We start from the raw sequence: 16,626 nt of genomic DNA on the forward strand, positions 1-16,626 counted from the left end.
GCTCCTCTCGAGGGCGCTATTAGGTCACCCGATGACTGCATTGGCGAAATGGGAACATCAAGTGGGGGGGATTTCGGTAGATCAATGGGAGTCAATAATGCAAATGATCCCTAAGTTGTCTCTCAGTGAGCCTAACCGTCTGTCTCAACTATATATCCTTTATAGGGTTTATAGGACTCCTAAGTGGCTGTTTGATTTAGGTCTAAGGCCAAATTCAAAATGTCCCAAGTGTACGCTCGATAATGCAGATATCCTACATATGTTCTGGACGTGTCCCTGTATACAAATATTCTGGATTATGGTTCTCAACTTAATATATATGGCCACAGAGCAGGATATTCCCAGAGATCCTATTGTCTGTGTGCTTGGATATGTTGAGGAGGCGGGAGGAGATGATCATTCACAAATAGCTGTTGCCAGAATGCTTTTTACTGCTAGAAAATTAATAGCATATCACTGGATCTCAGATAAAGTTCCCACGAGGAAGGAGTATGTAAATAAGCTAAACCTCATACTATGCAGAGAGAAGGCCATTTATCTTAAACGGGGTAGACCGGCAGTGTTTGAGAAAATTTGGGCAGGATGGTTGAATGTTCCAGGCTTACCGTCTGTAAGTTTATTCTCGTGATACCATGTTTATATCACCCTGAAAGTGATTTAGTTGTACTCCATGACTGGTGCCTTGGGATATGTGCCTTATCTATGTCTGTATTTTTCTTGTGATATATTTTATCATTGGACCAGGGTTGGGGGGGGGGGGAGTTGTTGGGAATGGGAAAAGACTGTGGGGTATTTTGGAAAAAATTCTATGTTCTGAAAACTTTAATAAAAAATATCTGATTTAAAAAAAAGTAGCATCCCAATTTCACAGATCACAGGAGATAGTTCTACCATCCTTTTATCCCTAATCCTTCTAACCCTAAAGAAAAAACTCCATACATTAGATGTTAGGAGATGCCTTCTACATTATATCTGTCACTAATGATTGGAAGAAAGATAATGCACTATTCTTATCCTTCCAAGGTCCTAGGAAAGGGGTTAGGGTACCGTCTCACATAACGATTTACCAACGATCACGACCAGCGATACGACCTGGCCGTGATCGTTGGTAAGTGGTTGTGTGGTCGCTGGGGAGCTGTCACACAGACCGCTCTCCAGCGACCAACGATGCCGAAGGCCCCGGGTAACAGGGGAAACATCGGGTTACTAAGCGCAGGGCCGCGCTTAGTAACCCGATGTTTACCGTGGTTACCAGCGTAAAAGTAAAAAAAACCAAACAGTACATACTTACATTCCGGTGTCTGTCCCCCGGCGTTCTGCTTCTCTGCACTGTGTCTGCGCCAGCCGGAAAGCACAGCGGTGACGTCACCGCTGTGCTCGCTTTCCGTCTGGCCGGCGCTCACAGTGCAGAGAAGCAGAACGCCGGGGGACAGACATCGGAATGTAAGTATGTACTGTTTGGTTTTTTTTACTTTTACGCTGGTAACCACGGTAAACATCGGGTTACTAAGGGCGGCCCTGCGCTTAGTAACCCGATGTTTACCCTGGTTACAAGCCAACGCATCGCTGGATCGCTGTCACACACAATGATCCAGCGATGACAGCGGGAGATCCAGCGACGAAATAAAGTTCCAAACGATCTGCTATGACGTACGATTCTCAGCAGGGTCCCTGATCGCTGCTGCGTGTCAGACACAGCGATATCGTATGGATATCGCTGGAACGTCACGGATCGTACCGTCGTAGCGACCAAAGTGCCACTGTGAGACGGTACCCTTAGAGCATCAAAATACAAGCTAGCTAAATGGATTAGGGAGGCTATCTCTCTGGCTTATACAGCAGGTGGGGGTCCGGCTCCGCAGAATCTGAGGGCGCATTCCACCCGAGCCATAACCTCATCCTGGGCGGAAAGGTCTGGAGTGTCAATCAACCAGATATGTAAGGCGGCCACATGGTCATCCCCTTCCACCTTTTTCAAACACGATCGGTTGGACTTGGGGTTCTCCTCAGATCTCACCTTCGGGTTAAGGGTGCTGCAGGCTATAGTCCCTCCCTAAGGTAGCTTACATCTCTGTAAATCTCTCGTGGTGCTGTCATGGGAGTCCGAATAAAGTATTAAGCTACTTACCGGTAGCAGCATTTTTCGGAGGCCCATGACGGCACCCTTAGTACCCTCCCTAATAATGTGGGGGTTGCACTTCCTTAACCCCTTAAGCCCCGAGGGTGGTTTGCACGTTAATGACCGGGCCAATTTTTACAATTCTGACCACTGTCCCTTTATGAGGTTATAACTCTGGAACGCTTCAACGGATCTTGGCGATTCTGACATTGTTTTCTCGTGACATATTGTACTTCATGATAGTGGTAAAATTTCTTCGATATAACTTGAGTTTATTTGTGAAAAAAATGAATATTTGGCAAAAATTTTGAAAATTTCGCAATTTTCCAACTTTTAATTTTTATGCCCTTAAATCACAGACATATGTCATGCAAAATACTTAACAAGTAACATTTCCCACATGTCTACTTTACATCAGCACAATTTTGGAACCAAAATTTTTTTTTGTGACGGAGTTATAAGGGTTAAAAGTTGACCAGCAATTTCTCATTTTTACAACACCATTTTTTTTTAGGGACCACATCTCATTTAAAGTCATTTTGACGGGTCTATATGATAGAAAATACCCAAGTGTGACACCATTCTAAAAACTGCACCCCTCAAGGTACTCAAAACCAATTTCAAGAAGTTTATTAACCCTTCAGGTGTTTCACAGGAATTTTTGGAATGTTTAAATAAAAATGAACATTTAACTTTTTTTCACACAAAATTTATTTCAGATCCAATTTGTTTTATTTTACCAAGGGTAACAGGAGAAAATAGACCCCCCAATTTGTTGTACAATTTGTCCTGAGTACGCTGATACCCCATATGTGGGGGTAATCCACTGTTTGGGCGCATGGCAGAGCTCGGAAGGAAAGGAGCGCCATTTGACTTTTCAATGCAAAATTGACTGGAATTGAGATGGGACGCCAAGTTGCATTTGGAGAGCCCCTGATGTGCCTAAACATTGAAACCCCCCACAAGTGACACCATTTTGGAAAGTAGACCCCCTAAGGAACTTATCTAGATGTGTGGTGAGCACTTTGACCCAACAAGTGCTTCACAGAAGTTTATAATGCAGAGCCGTAAAAATAAAAATTCTTTTTTTTTTCACAAAAATGATTTTTTAGCCCCCAGTTTTGTATTTTCACAAGGGTATCAGGATAAATTGGACCTCAAAAGTTGTTGTCCAATTTGTCCTGAGTATGCTGATACCCCATATGTGGGGGGGAACCACTGTTTGGGCGCATGACAGAGCTCAGAAGGGAAGGAGCGCCATTTGGAATGCAGACTTAAATGGATTGGTCTGCAGGCGTCACGTTGCATTTGCAGAGCCCCTGATGTACCCAAACAGTACAAACCCCCCACAAGTGACCCCATATTGGAAACTAGACCCCCCAAGGAACTTATCTAGATGTGTTGTGAGAACTTTGAACCCCCAAGTGTTTCACTACAGTTTATAACGCAGAGCCGTGAAAATAAAAATTCTTTTTTTTTTTCACAAAAATGATTTTTTTAGCCCCCAGTTTTGTATTTTTACAAGGGTATCAGGATAAATTGGACCCCAAAAGTTGTTGTCCAATTTGTCCTGAGTATGCTGATACCCCATATGTGGGGGGGAACCACTGTTTGGGCGCATGACAGAGCTCGGAAGGGAAGGAGCGCCATTTGGAATGCAGACTTAAATGGATTGGTCTGCAGGCGTCACGTTGCATTTGCAGAGCCCCTGATGTACCCAAATAGTACAAACCCCCCACAAGTGACCCCATATCGGAAACTAGACCCCCCAAGGAACTTATCTAGATGTGTTGTGAGAACTTTGAACCCCAAGTGTTTCACTACAGTTTACAACGCAGAGCCGTGAAAATAAAAAATCTTTTTTTTCCCACAAAACTTATTTTTTGGCCTCCAGTTTTGTATTTTTCCAAGGGTAGCAGGAGAAATTGGACCCCAAAAGTTGTTGTACAATTTGTCCTGAGTACGCTGATACCCCATATGTGGGGGTAAACCACTGTTTGGGCGCATGGGAGAGCTCGGAAAGGAAGTAGCACCGTTTGACTTTTCAATGCAAAATTGACAGGAATTGAGATGGGACGCCATGTTGCGTTTGGAGAGCCACTGATGTGCCTAAACATTGAAACCCCCCACAAGTGACACCATTTTGGAAAGTAGACCCCCTAAGGAACTTATCTAGATGTGTTTTGAGCGCTTTGACCCACCAAGGGCTTCACAGAAGTTAATAATGCAGAGCCGTAAAAATAAAACAAAAATTTTTTCCCACAAAAATTATTTTTTTAGCCCCCAGTTTTGTATTTTCCCGAGGGTAGCAGGAGAAATTGGACCCCAAAATTTGTTGTCCAAGTTGTCCTGAGTGCGATGATACACCATATGTGGGGAGAACCACTGTTTGGGCGCATGGGAGGGCTCGGAAAGGAAGGAGCGCCATTTGGAATGCAGACTTAGATGGAATGGTCTGCAGGCGTCACATTGCGTTTGCAGAGCCCCTAATGTACCTAAACAGTAGAAACCCCCCACAAGTGACACCATGTTGGAAAGTAGACCCCCTAAGGAACTTATCTAGATGTGTGGTGAGCACTTTGACCCACCAAGGGCTTCACAGAAGTTTATAATGCAGAGCCATAAAAATAAAACAAATTTTTTCCCACATAAAATATTTTTCAGCCCCCGGTTTTGTATTTTCCCGAGGGTAACAGGAGAAATTGGACCCCAAAAGTTGTTGTCCAATTTGTCCTGAGTGCGCTGATACCACATATGTGGGGGGAACCACCGTTTGGATGCATGGGAGGGCTCGGAAGGGAAGGAGCGCCATTTGGAATGCAGACTTAGATGGAATGGTCTGCAGGCGTCACATTGCGTTTGCAGAGCCCCTAATGTACCTAAACAGTAGAAGCCCCACACAAGTGACCCCATTTTGGAAACTAGACCCCCCAAGGAACTTATCTAGATGTGTTGTAAGAACTTTGAACCCCAAGTGTTTCACTACAGTTTATAACGCAGAGCCGTGAAAATAAAAAATCTTTGTTTTTCCCACAAAAATTATTTTTTAGCCCCCAGTTTTGTATTTTCCCAGGGGTAACAGGAGAAATTGGACCCCAAAGGTTGTTGTCCTATTTGTCCTGAGTACGCTGATACCCCATATGTTGGGGTAAACCCCTGTTTGGGCACACGGGAGAGCTCGGAAGGGAAGGAGCACTGTTTTACTTTTTCAACGCAGAATTGGCTGGAATTGAGATCGGACGCCATGTTGCGTTTGGAGAGCCCCTGATGTGCCTAAACAGTGGAAACCCCCCAATTATAACTGAAACCCTAATCCAAACACACCCCTAACCCTAATCACAACAGTAACCCTAACCACACCTCTAACCCTGACACACCCCTAACCCTAATCCCAACCCTATTCCCAACCGTAAATGTAATCCAAACCCTAACCCTAACTTTAGCCCCAACCCTAACTGTAGCCTTAACCCTAGCCCCAACCCTAACCCTAGCCCTAATGGGAAAATGGAAATAAATACTTTTTTTTTATTTTTCCCTAACTAAGGGGGTGATGAAGGGGGGTTTGATTTACTTTTATAGCGAGTTTTTTAGCGGATTTTTATGATTGGCAGCCGTCACACACTGAAAGACGCTTTTTATTGCAAAAAATATTTTTTGCGTTACCATATTTTGAGAGCTATAATTTTTCCATATTTGAGTCCACAGAGTCATGTGAGATCTTGTTTTTTGCGGGACGAGTTGACGTTTTTATTGGTAACATTTTTGGGCACGTCACATTTTTTGATCGCTTTTTATTCCGATTTTTGTGAGGCAGAATGACCAAAAACCAGCTATTCATGAATTTCTTTTGGGGGAGGCGTTTATACCGTTCCGCGTTTGGTAAAATTGATAAAGCAGTTTTATTCTTCGGGTCAGTACGCTTACAGCGATACCGCATTTATCTCATATTTTTTTATGTTTTGGCGCTTTTATACGATAAAAACTATTTTATTGAAAAAATAATTATTTTTGCATCGCTTAATTCTCAGGACTATAACTTTTTTATTTTTTTGCTGATCATGCTGTATGGCGGCTCGTTATTTGCGGGACAAGATGACGCTTTCAGCGGTACCATGGTCATTTATATCAGTCTTTTTGATCGCGTGTTATTCCACTTTTTGTTCGGCGGTATGATAATAAACCGTTGTTTTTTGCCTCGTTTTTTTTTTTTTTTTCTTACGGTGTTTACTGAAGGGGTTAACTAGTGGGCCAGTTTTATAGGTCGGGTCGTTACGGACGCGGCGATACTAAATATGTGTACTTTTATTGTTTTTTTTTATATATTTAGATAAAGAAATGTATTTATGGGAATAATATTTATTTTTTTTTTTTCATTATTTTGGAATATTTTTTTTTATTTTTTTTTACACATTTGGAAATTTTTTTTTTAACTTTTTTACTTTGCCCCAGGGGGGGACAATACAGATCGGTGATCTGTCAGTTTACATAGCACTCTGACAGATCACCGATCTGAGAGAAGTGCAGGCTGCTTCACAGTGCCTGCTCTGAGCAGGCGTCTGTGAAGCCACCTCCCTCCCTGCAGGACCCGGATCCGCGGCCATCTTGGATCCGGGTCTGGAGCAGGCAGGGAGGGAGGTAAGACCCTCGCAGCAACGCGATCACATCGCGTTGCTGCGGGGGGCTCAGGGAAGCCCGCAGGGAGCCCCCTCCCTGCGCGATGCTTCCCTGCACCGCCGGCACATCGCGATCATGTTTGATCGCGGTGTGCCGGGGGTTAATGTGCCGGGGGCGGTCCGTGACCGCTCCTGGCACATAGTGCCGGATGTCAGCTGCGATATGCAGCTGACACCCGGCCGCGATCGGCCGCGCTCCCCCCGTGAGCGCGGCCGATCGCGTATGACGTACTATCCCGTCACCGGGAATTAAGTCCCAGGTCACCTTGACGGGATAGTACGTCATACGGGATTAAGGGGTTAAAATGTAAAAAAAAAAAAAAAAAAAAAAAAAAAAATTCTCACGGGTGATATCTGGATTGTTACTTTACTAAAGATATTGTATTTGATTGTATATAATTGTGTATGCTTGTCATTAACTGCGGTAGTCCTCTCAGGCTCTGTAATACAACGTATACGTGGGAGAGGTGCCACCCTTTTGTATCTGTAGGTTTCCTGTTCCTAATGGGCGGATCCCCTCTTTCTTGGTGCTGTCATGGGCCTCCGAAAAATGCTGCTACCGGTAAGTAGCTTAATGCTTTCGTTGCCGCAGCTGCATGATTTACGGCTGCTAGACAGACTGAATACATGTGAGGAATGCCTGCTAGGGAATGTCCAGCAGCCGTAAATCATGCAGCTGAGGCGACAAACTAAATCTCCGAGCACGAACAAATACTCAGTGGTCACCCGAGTGTGCTCGGGAAAACCCAAGTAACGAGTATACTCGCTCATCACTAGTGACTACATATGCCAATTTTTAGCTATTTGATTTATGCCTACATTTTTCTCACTTCACTAACTTAAGACTATTTAGTGCTGATGCATCACACACACATCGGATTGCAAAAATATTTAAGCACAGGTTGTAATGTAGCAAAATACTTTTGCACAAGCCACTGTATGTAAAAAGTAAGTTACTATAATACCTGAACGAGAAAAAAAGATGGCTCTTTACATAGCATGAAAAAAATTAAGGAATGGGGGTAAATGGCCCAGTCTTGAAATGGTTAAATACATCCTTAGGGTTTAGGGCTCATTCAGACATCCGTGCAAATCGGTCCAAGGATGTACTGAAATGCATGGACTGGCTGAATGTTTCCCTACAGAGCATGACTGCTTAACATATGTCTGTGAGGCTGGGATGCTCTGGTTGGGAGACCTGCGGCTAATCCGTGCTTTGGAGTCTGTGACCGAACCAATTTTCCTGGACATCTGCATGGGCCCCTTCAGTTTACATAGGCATTCAGAGGGTAAGTACAGCAAAGAGCTTGTAACTAAAAAGCCCTTGATTAACTGTTCACCCCCTGTATAAAAGTAGATGTTGATGATGATCTTTATTTGTATAGCACTAACCTATTCCGCTGTACCTTACAGTTTAACAGTTCATACACAATTCGTAAGTAACAACGTTTAAAATACAATAATTAAAGCAAAGTAAGACGACCCTGCCCTTGAGAGCTTACAATCTACAATGAGGTGGGGGAGACACAAAGTACAGGTGCTTATTTACAATGATGGTCCAGCCATCTTGAGGGAGTGGGGGGATAGATAAAGGCTGCATGAGCTAGTCACCAGTCAGTATTTGTGGTGCTGCTGGGTGCGGTGGAGTTTCATGGAGGATTATTTTTAGATAGTGATTGGGACGCACACACGGACTTTTGATTGGGGAACATGATAGGCCGCTCTGAACAGATGTGTTTTGAGGGAGTGCCTGAAACTGTAAGTTGTGGATAGTCCTATATTCTTGGGGTAGAGCATTCCAGAGGATTGGCGCAACTTGGGAGAAGTCTTGGAGCTTGGAGTGGGAGATACGGATTATTGCAGAGGTTAGTCAAAAGTCTCTTGCAGAGCGGGAAGGCCTATAAACAGAAATAAGGGAGGAGATGTTAGGTGGGTGTCGTACTATGGAGAGCTTTGTGGGGGAGAACAAGCAGTTTGAATTGGATCCTATAATGAATGAGCAGCCAGTGCAATGGATGACCCTGGCTGCTGCTTTATTAAGGATACATTGGAGAGGGGAAAGTTGAGGAAGGGGAGGCCAATTAATAGAGCATTACAGTAGTCCAGGCGAGAGTGGATCAGGGCAACCGTGAGGGTTTTGTGGTTTCCATAGTGAGAAAGGGGCGGATTCTAGAGATGTTTAGGTGTAAGCTGCAAGAGTGGGCAATAGATTGTATATGAAAGGTGAAGGAAAGATTGGTGTCAAACTTAACACCCACAGCAGCACCTGCTACCTGGGTGGTGTTATGGTGCCACCCACTGAGAGGGAGATGTCAGATTTAGGGAGGTTAGGAGACTGTGGAAGCAGAAATTCAGTTTTGGAAAAGTGGAGAGCGGACATGATGTTGGAGACTGGACATGATGTTGGAGACTGCAGACAGTCACTGGTGTTCTGTAGTACAGCAGGTGTAAGGTCAGGAGATGACGTGTATAGTTGTCACCAGCATAAAGAAGGTACTGAAAGCCAAATATGCTGATGGTCTGTCCAATTGGTGCCATGATGAGAGAAGAGAAGGGGGCCGAGGAATTGGAGCCAGGGAACGATACACTGAAGGAGTCGTCAGAAAGATAAGAGAACCAGAAGAGAGTAGTGTCCTTAACCCCTTCCCGACATGTGACGGTATAGTACGTCACATGTCGGGACCCCAGCTTTGATGTGCGCTCCGGCGGTGAGCGCACATCAAAGCCGGGACATGTCAGCTGTTTTGAACAGCTGACATGTGCCCGCAATAGGCGCGAGCAGAATCGCGATCTGCGCGCGCCTATTAACTAGTTAAATGCCGCTGTCAAACGCAGACAGCGGCATTTAACTACCGCATCCGGCCGTGCGGCCGGATATGAGCGCATCGCCGACCCCCGTCACATGATCGGGGGTCGGCGATGCTCCTCCATTGTAACCATAGAGGTCCTTGAGACCTCTATGGTTACTGATTGCCGGTGGCTGTGAGCGCCCCCCTGTGGTCGGCGCTCACAGCACACCTGCAAATCTGCTGTGTAGCAGCGATCTTATGATCACTGCTGCATAGCAGAGCCGATCGGACTGTGCCTGCTTCTAGCCTCCCATGGAGGCTATAGAAGCATGGCAAAAGTAAAAAAAAAAAGTTTTTAAAAATGTGAAAAAAATAAAAATATAAAAGTTTAAATCACCCCCCTTTCGCCCCAATCAAAATAAATCAATTAAAAAAAAAAAACCCAACCTACACATATTTGGTATCGCCGCGTTCAGAATCGCCCGATCTATCAATAAAAAAAAGCATTAACCTGATCGCTAAATGGCGTAATGAGAAAAAAATTAGAAACGCCAGATTTACGTTTTTTTTGGTCGCCACGACATTGCATTAAAATGCAATAACGGGCGATCAAAAGAACGTATCTACACCAAAATGCTATCATTAAAAACGCCAGCTCGGCACGCAAAAAATAAGCCCTCACCTGACCCCAGATCACGAAAAATGGAGACGCTACGAGTATCGGAAAATGGCGCAATTTTGTTTTGTTTTTTGCAAAGTTTGGAATTTTTTTTCACCACTTAGGTGAAAAATAACCTAGTCATGTTAGGTGTCTATGAACTCGTAGTGACCTGGAGAATCATAATGGCAGGTCAGTTTTAGCATTTAGTGAACCTAGCAAAATAGGCAAGCAAAAAACAAGTGTGGGATTGCACTTTTTTTGCAATTTCACTGCACTTGGAATTTTTTTCCCGTTTTCTAGTACACGACATGCTAAAACCAATGATGTCGTTCAAAAGTACAACTCGTCCCGCAAAAAATAAGCCCTCACATGGCCAAATTGACGGAAAAATAAAAAAGTTATGGCTCTGGGAAGGAGGGGAGCGAAAAACGAAAACGGAAAAACGGAAAAAGCTCCGGGGGTGAAGGGGTTAATGCCTAGTGACTAGAGCATAGAGACGAGAGCATAGATGTTTTGCTGGTCTGGAGCAAATAGTGTGTGGTAACACAATGCCATGAAAGAAAAATACAATAAGAATTGGCCATTTTTAAAACCGTTTGGAGTTAAACATTCTACAGTAAAAGAATATATTCACAAGAGGGAAAACATTCAAGACAGTTGATCAATTTTCCTGGAGTGGACATTCTCGTTAATTTAACCACAAAAAAAGGCTACAGTTTGGACTGTAATGGCCTCAGCATGTTAAATGTTTCAGCACCCTGATCTTTAGACTGTGCGGGATTCCAGCAGTAGATCAGTAAGCAATCCCCTATCCTATGGATAGAGGGAGAACTTAGTATTTATTCGGACTCCCATGACAGCACTACAAGAGAGGGGATCCGCCCTTAAGGAACAGGAAACCTACAGATACAAAAGGGCGGCACCTCTCCCATGCATCAGTTGGTTTCCTGTTCCTGAAGGGACTGGATACCTACAGAAGACTTTTCTACAGTATTCCAGGCCGGCCGGACCGAATCAGGTAGCGAGTGGGTCTCCTACCTCGGCCGGTGCGGGTACCTGATGTGGTCACGGTGGCCCTGGCAGGGCGGCACGGCAGTGACTAAACAGCGAAGGAGCGGTCGCCAGGGGGTGTCCGGTCTCCGGAGCCAGCGTGCGGTAAGTATAGTCCTCCCTCCCTCGGCTGTGGGTCTCCCTGAGTGTGGGGGGGTGGCAGCGTCTAGGGGGCGCCGGCCGGAGTACAGCTGGCTGGCCTCGGCATCCCACGATGGCTGCAGCGCTGACAGGAAGCGCTGTAAGCTGTGGTGACATCGGTAGGCGGAGCCGACGATTGCTTCCGGGTCGCGGAGCCCCTGCGCATGCGCGGGGGCTCCAAGATGGCGGCGCCCACCGGAGATTCATGCCACTCTCCCTCAGAGCGTCGGATGGTTCCCCACAGCTGCGGAGGGGCGGGGAAATCAAAACGAACGCTGAGCAAGGTGTGCTGACCAAAGGAGGGGCTTTATAAGGAAGCTCCAGCTGTGTGTTCCTGGCTTCTGGCTCCAAATTACTGAAGATGGAGTCTGATCAGGATCAGCAGAATGTGCTGCTGGACGAAGCATCCCAGAAGCCTAAGGAGAAGGAACACGAACAAAGGAGCGATGGTTCGGGCCGCAGAAGCTCCTCCAGACAGGGGTCTGGAGTGTCAGCCAGAAAAGATCCCCCTCGTACTTCGGTATCTCTCTGGGTGTGGGCAGCCACTGGTAAGTGATCTCCGTGAAAGTTCACTTAGTGACTAGCCTCCCCATATGTTTTGTGCAGGGAAGAAAAAGCGTCAGTAAGGCGAAGCATAGGGAGTGTGCCATCTGCGGGGTTCCCTTGCCTGACTCACACCCTAAAAAACTATGTGACCCCTGTATCCAGCAGACTGTGAGGTCCTGGAAGGAGGGGAGGGGGTATGGCATTTAGAGCTTATATACTAGTCTGCCTTACTTATCCCCTTAGGTAGCGGAAGAATCATCTTCTATTGCGGCCAGTCTAAAGGAGATGGTTAGAATGGAGGTCAGACAGTCCGTTAAGAACCTTTCACAGACAGGAGGCTCTAAGCAGAGATCTCAGTGGACGTCTGATTCGTCTGTGGATAAGGACAAAAGCGAAGAATCGGACGATTCAGCAGCATCATCCTCCTCCTCGGAAGAAGACGCTGCTCATTTTTGCTTACCCTTGGAGAGGGTAGACAAATTAATAAAGGCAGTCAGAGGCACAATGGGTATAACCGAACCCAAGCCTCAACTATCTAAAGAACAAATGATGTTCAGTGGGTTAGAACAGAGGAAGTGCAGAGTTTTCCCCCTGAATGAAAAGATACAGGAACTTATCAACAGGGAGTGGAGAAAACCAGAGAGAAAAGGCTCCTTACCACCTGCGCAGAAGCGTAGGTATCCTTTTGATGACCCAGCAGTAGGTAACTGGGAAAAGGCCCCAAAACTGGACGCGGCAATTGCCAAGGTAGCAAAGCGGTCCTCTCTCCCGTTTGAAGATATGGGAATGCTTAAGGACCCCCTGGATAGGAAAGTGGATACCTTCCTAAAAAGGACCTGGGAAATGGCAGCCGGCTCCTTAAGACCTGCGGTGGCGTCAGCCTGCACGGCAAGGTCAATGATGGTCTGGCTGGACAAATTAGAGACCCAATTAAGACAGGGGGCCTCTAGAGATTCCATACTCACAGCGTTACCAATAATCCAGGAGGGGGCGGCTTTTTTATCGGACGCTTCAATTGACTCTGTTAGGTTAGCAGCTAGAGCAGCAGGACTTTCTAATGCTGCAAGGAGAGCCCCATGGTTGAAATGCTGGCCAGGGGATATGCAGGCGAAAGCAAAGCTCTGCGCTATCCCTTGTAAAGGCGAGTATTTATTTGGGCCTACCCTGGATGAACTCCTGGAGAAGGCAGGAGATAAGAAAAAGTTCCCCAGTTTATTCAATGCATATCGTCGTCCCTTCAACAAGAGAAGGTTCAATTGAGGAGGGAAACGCGCCTTCTCGCCGGGTAGAGATCGATCCAGATGGGATGATAAGCGAAAACGAGGTACAGGTCTCATGTTTCGCCGTAACCCGACAGAAAACAAAAAACAGGATCAATGACTAGCAATCCCGGTGGGAGGGAGACTGTTGCATTTCTCCGCGGAATGGTCAAGAATCTCAAACAGCGTTTGGATAAAAGACACTGTTTCCCATGGTCTCAAACTTGAATTTGTTCATACTCCACGGGACAAATTCAAGTTAACACCCTGGCGCTTATCTCCCACTGAACAAATTGCCTTAGAAGAGGAAGTGAGGACTCTTTGCTCCAAAAATGTTTTGGTAGAAGTACCGTGTTCTCAGGCAGGGAAAGGGTTTTACTCTCCCCTTTTTTCCTAATCCAAAAACCAGATAAGACTTATAGAACCATTATAAATCTTAAGGGTCTCAATAAGTTTTTGGTAAAACATACTTTCAAAATGGAGTCCATCAATTCGACAATAAAAATGCTTTTCAACAACTGTTTTATGGTAGTAGTGGATTTAAAAGATGCCTACTATCATGTACCCATCCATGCTGATTTCCAACGATACCTGAGGGTAGCAGTGCTAATGGAGGGAAGGATTCAACATTTTCAGTTCAGGGCACTCCCCTTCGGGATAACTTCTGCTCCTAGAGTGTACACTAAAATAATCGCTGAAGTCATGGCGCATTTAAGGGAATCAAATGTCCTTATAATCCCCTACTTAGATGATTTCCTCATTGTCGGGAGCTCAGTAGATCACTGTCTGTCACAATGGGAGATTACTAAAGCTAAACTAGAACACCTGGGTTGGATCATAAACTTCGAAAAATCTAAGTTACAGCCCCTAAATATTCAAAAATTCCTGGGATTAATGTTGAATTCAGTAACACAGCAGTGTCTTCTCCCTATAGAAAAGATAGAGCTAATTCAGAATTATGTATTAAAAGCAATTAATACACCCTCCATGACACTTAGGCAAGCAATGTCCCTACTTGGGTCACTCACATCTTGCATTCCAGTTGTTAAGTGGGCTCAGTTCCACACCAGACCCCTACAAAAAGAAGTCTTGTTCCATGACAGAGCCTTAGGAGGCGCGCTAAATGGGAAATTAACGTTGGGGCCAATAACTCTGAATTCCCTTAGGTGGTGGTTAGATAAACAGAATTTATCAGCTGGGGTTCCCTGGATAGTAGATGTCACCCAGGTGATAACCACAGATGCCAGCTCTTCGGGGTGGGGAGCCTATATGAGGGACATGGTGGTCCAGGGACAATGGGAACCCTTCACAACATTCTCAATCAATCAAAGGGAGTTGTTGGCAGTTGAATTGGCTGTTAAAAAATTCCTCATATATCTGCAGGGCCAGCACGTCAGAATTCTGTCGGACAACAGAGTTGCAGTCGCCTATATAAACCGGCAAGGGGGGAACACATTCCGAGACATTAATGCAGATCACGGATCGCTTGTTCCAGGTGGCAGAGCTCAATTTTCAATCTTTGACAGCTCTCCACATCTAAGGAAAAGAGAATATAACAGCAGATTTCCTAAGTCGAAACGTATTAAGGCAAGGAGAGTGGTCTCTCAACGAGGACATTTTCAACCATATCGTCCACAGATGGGGTCAGCCAGTAGTGGATCTGTTCGCCACCAGAAGCAACAGAAAAGTAAAACTTTTTTGCTCTCTAAATCCCAGGGAGAATCCCCTGGCGGTGGACGCGTTTCTAATAAAATAGGATTTTCCACTGGCTTATGCCTTCCCACCGCTGAACCTGATACCTCTAGTTGTGAGGAAAATCAGGGAAGATCAAGCAAAAGTCATCCTTATTGCCCCCTTTTGGCCCAGAAGAACCTGGTTTGCCTGGCTCAGGACAATGTCCGTATCGGTTCCCTGGGTACTGCCAGAAATCCTGAACTTGCTTTCTCAGGGACCAATCTCCCATCCACAAGTGGCAGCGCTCCATTTAACGGCGTGGAGTTTGAACGGTCACTGTTAGCAGACAAAGGCTTCTCTCCGAACTTAGTAGAAACGCTCCTAAAGAGTAGGAAACAAATAACTATGAAAATCTACTCTAGGACTTGGAGGAAGTTCTTGACCGGTTCAAAATTTAATATCCAAGAAGGGGTACCAATACAACAAATCTTAGAGTTTCTACAGAAGGGGTTTGAGTTAAAACTCTCTACTAGTACCCTTAGAGTACAGGTCTCAGCTCTGGGTGCCCTGTTTTCCTGTAATATAGCTAACAACTATTGGATAGCGAGGTTTGTGAAGGCAGTCTGTAGAACTAGACCAGTGTATAAAGACAGAACGGTTCCGTGGGATCTAAATTTTTTCTGTCCTCTCTAACAAAACCCCCCTTTGAACCTCTACAAGACGCCTCGATCAAAATGTTGACACTTAAGACAGCCTTCTTGATTGCCATAACCTCAGCTCACAGGATAGGGGATATCCAGGCACTTTCCAGACTTCCCCCATATACAGAATTCCTGTCTGACAGGGTAGTCCTTAGGCCAGACCCAGCATATCTGCCGAAGGTAGCGACACGTTTTCATAGATCGCAGGAGATAGTTTTGCCATCTTTTATTCCTAATCCCTCTAATCCTAAAGAGCAGGAGCTTCATGCGTTAGACGTTAGGAGATCTCTTCTACAGTATATTTCAGTCACCGATAATTGGAAGAAAGATGAGGCACTGCTTCTTTCCTTCCAAGGTCCAAGGAAAGGATGTAGAGTATCAAAATATTTACTGGCTAAATGGATTAGGGAAACTATCTCTCTGGCTTATACAGCGGGTGGGGGGCCAGCTCCGCAGAATCTAAAGGCACATTCCACCCGGGCCATGGCGTCATCCTGGGCAGAAAGATCTGGAGTGTCAGTGGAACAAATATGTAAGGCGGCCACATGGTCATCCCCTTCCACGTTCTTTAAGCACGATCGGTTGGATTTGGGGTCCTCCTCTGATCTCACCTTTGGGTTAAGTGTGCTGCAGACTATAGTCCCTCCCTAGGGTAGCTTACATCTCTGTAAATCTCTCGTAGTGCTGTCATGGGAGTCCGAATAAAGCATTAAGCTACTTACGGGTAGCGGCATTTTTCGGAGGCCCATGACAGCACCCTTAGTTCCCTCCCTAATCATGTGGGGGTTGCACTTCCTAATATGTATATAGTGTGATATGTAGATCTCATGTATGGTGTCTAGTTACAATTTAATATATACATTTTGAAAACGAAAATATTCTAATGTAGATTTGTATGCCACTAACCGCAGTAGTCCTCTCAGGCTCTGAAATACAACTGATGCATGGGGAGAGGTGCCGCCCTTTTTGTATCTAGGTTTCCTGTTCCTTAAGGGCGGATCCCCTCTCTCGTA

General features: G+C 45.4%; 1 protein-coding gene across 2 annotated transcripts in view; it reads left to right on the forward strand.

Annotated features, from left to right (window-relative positions):
- Positions 1-16,626, forward strand: part of GMDS (GDP-mannose 4,6-dehydratase) — a 964,998-nt gene that overhangs the window by 215,789 nt on the left and 732,583 nt on the right. The window lies entirely within an intron of this gene.

Source organism: Ranitomeya variabilis, chromosome 6 (assembly GCF_051348905.1).
Source record: "Ranitomeya variabilis isolate aRanVar5 chromosome 6, aRanVar5.hap1, whole genome shotgun sequence".
NCBI classification, from domain to species: Eukaryota; Metazoa; Chordata; class Amphibia; order Anura; family Dendrobatidae; genus Ranitomeya; species Ranitomeya variabilis.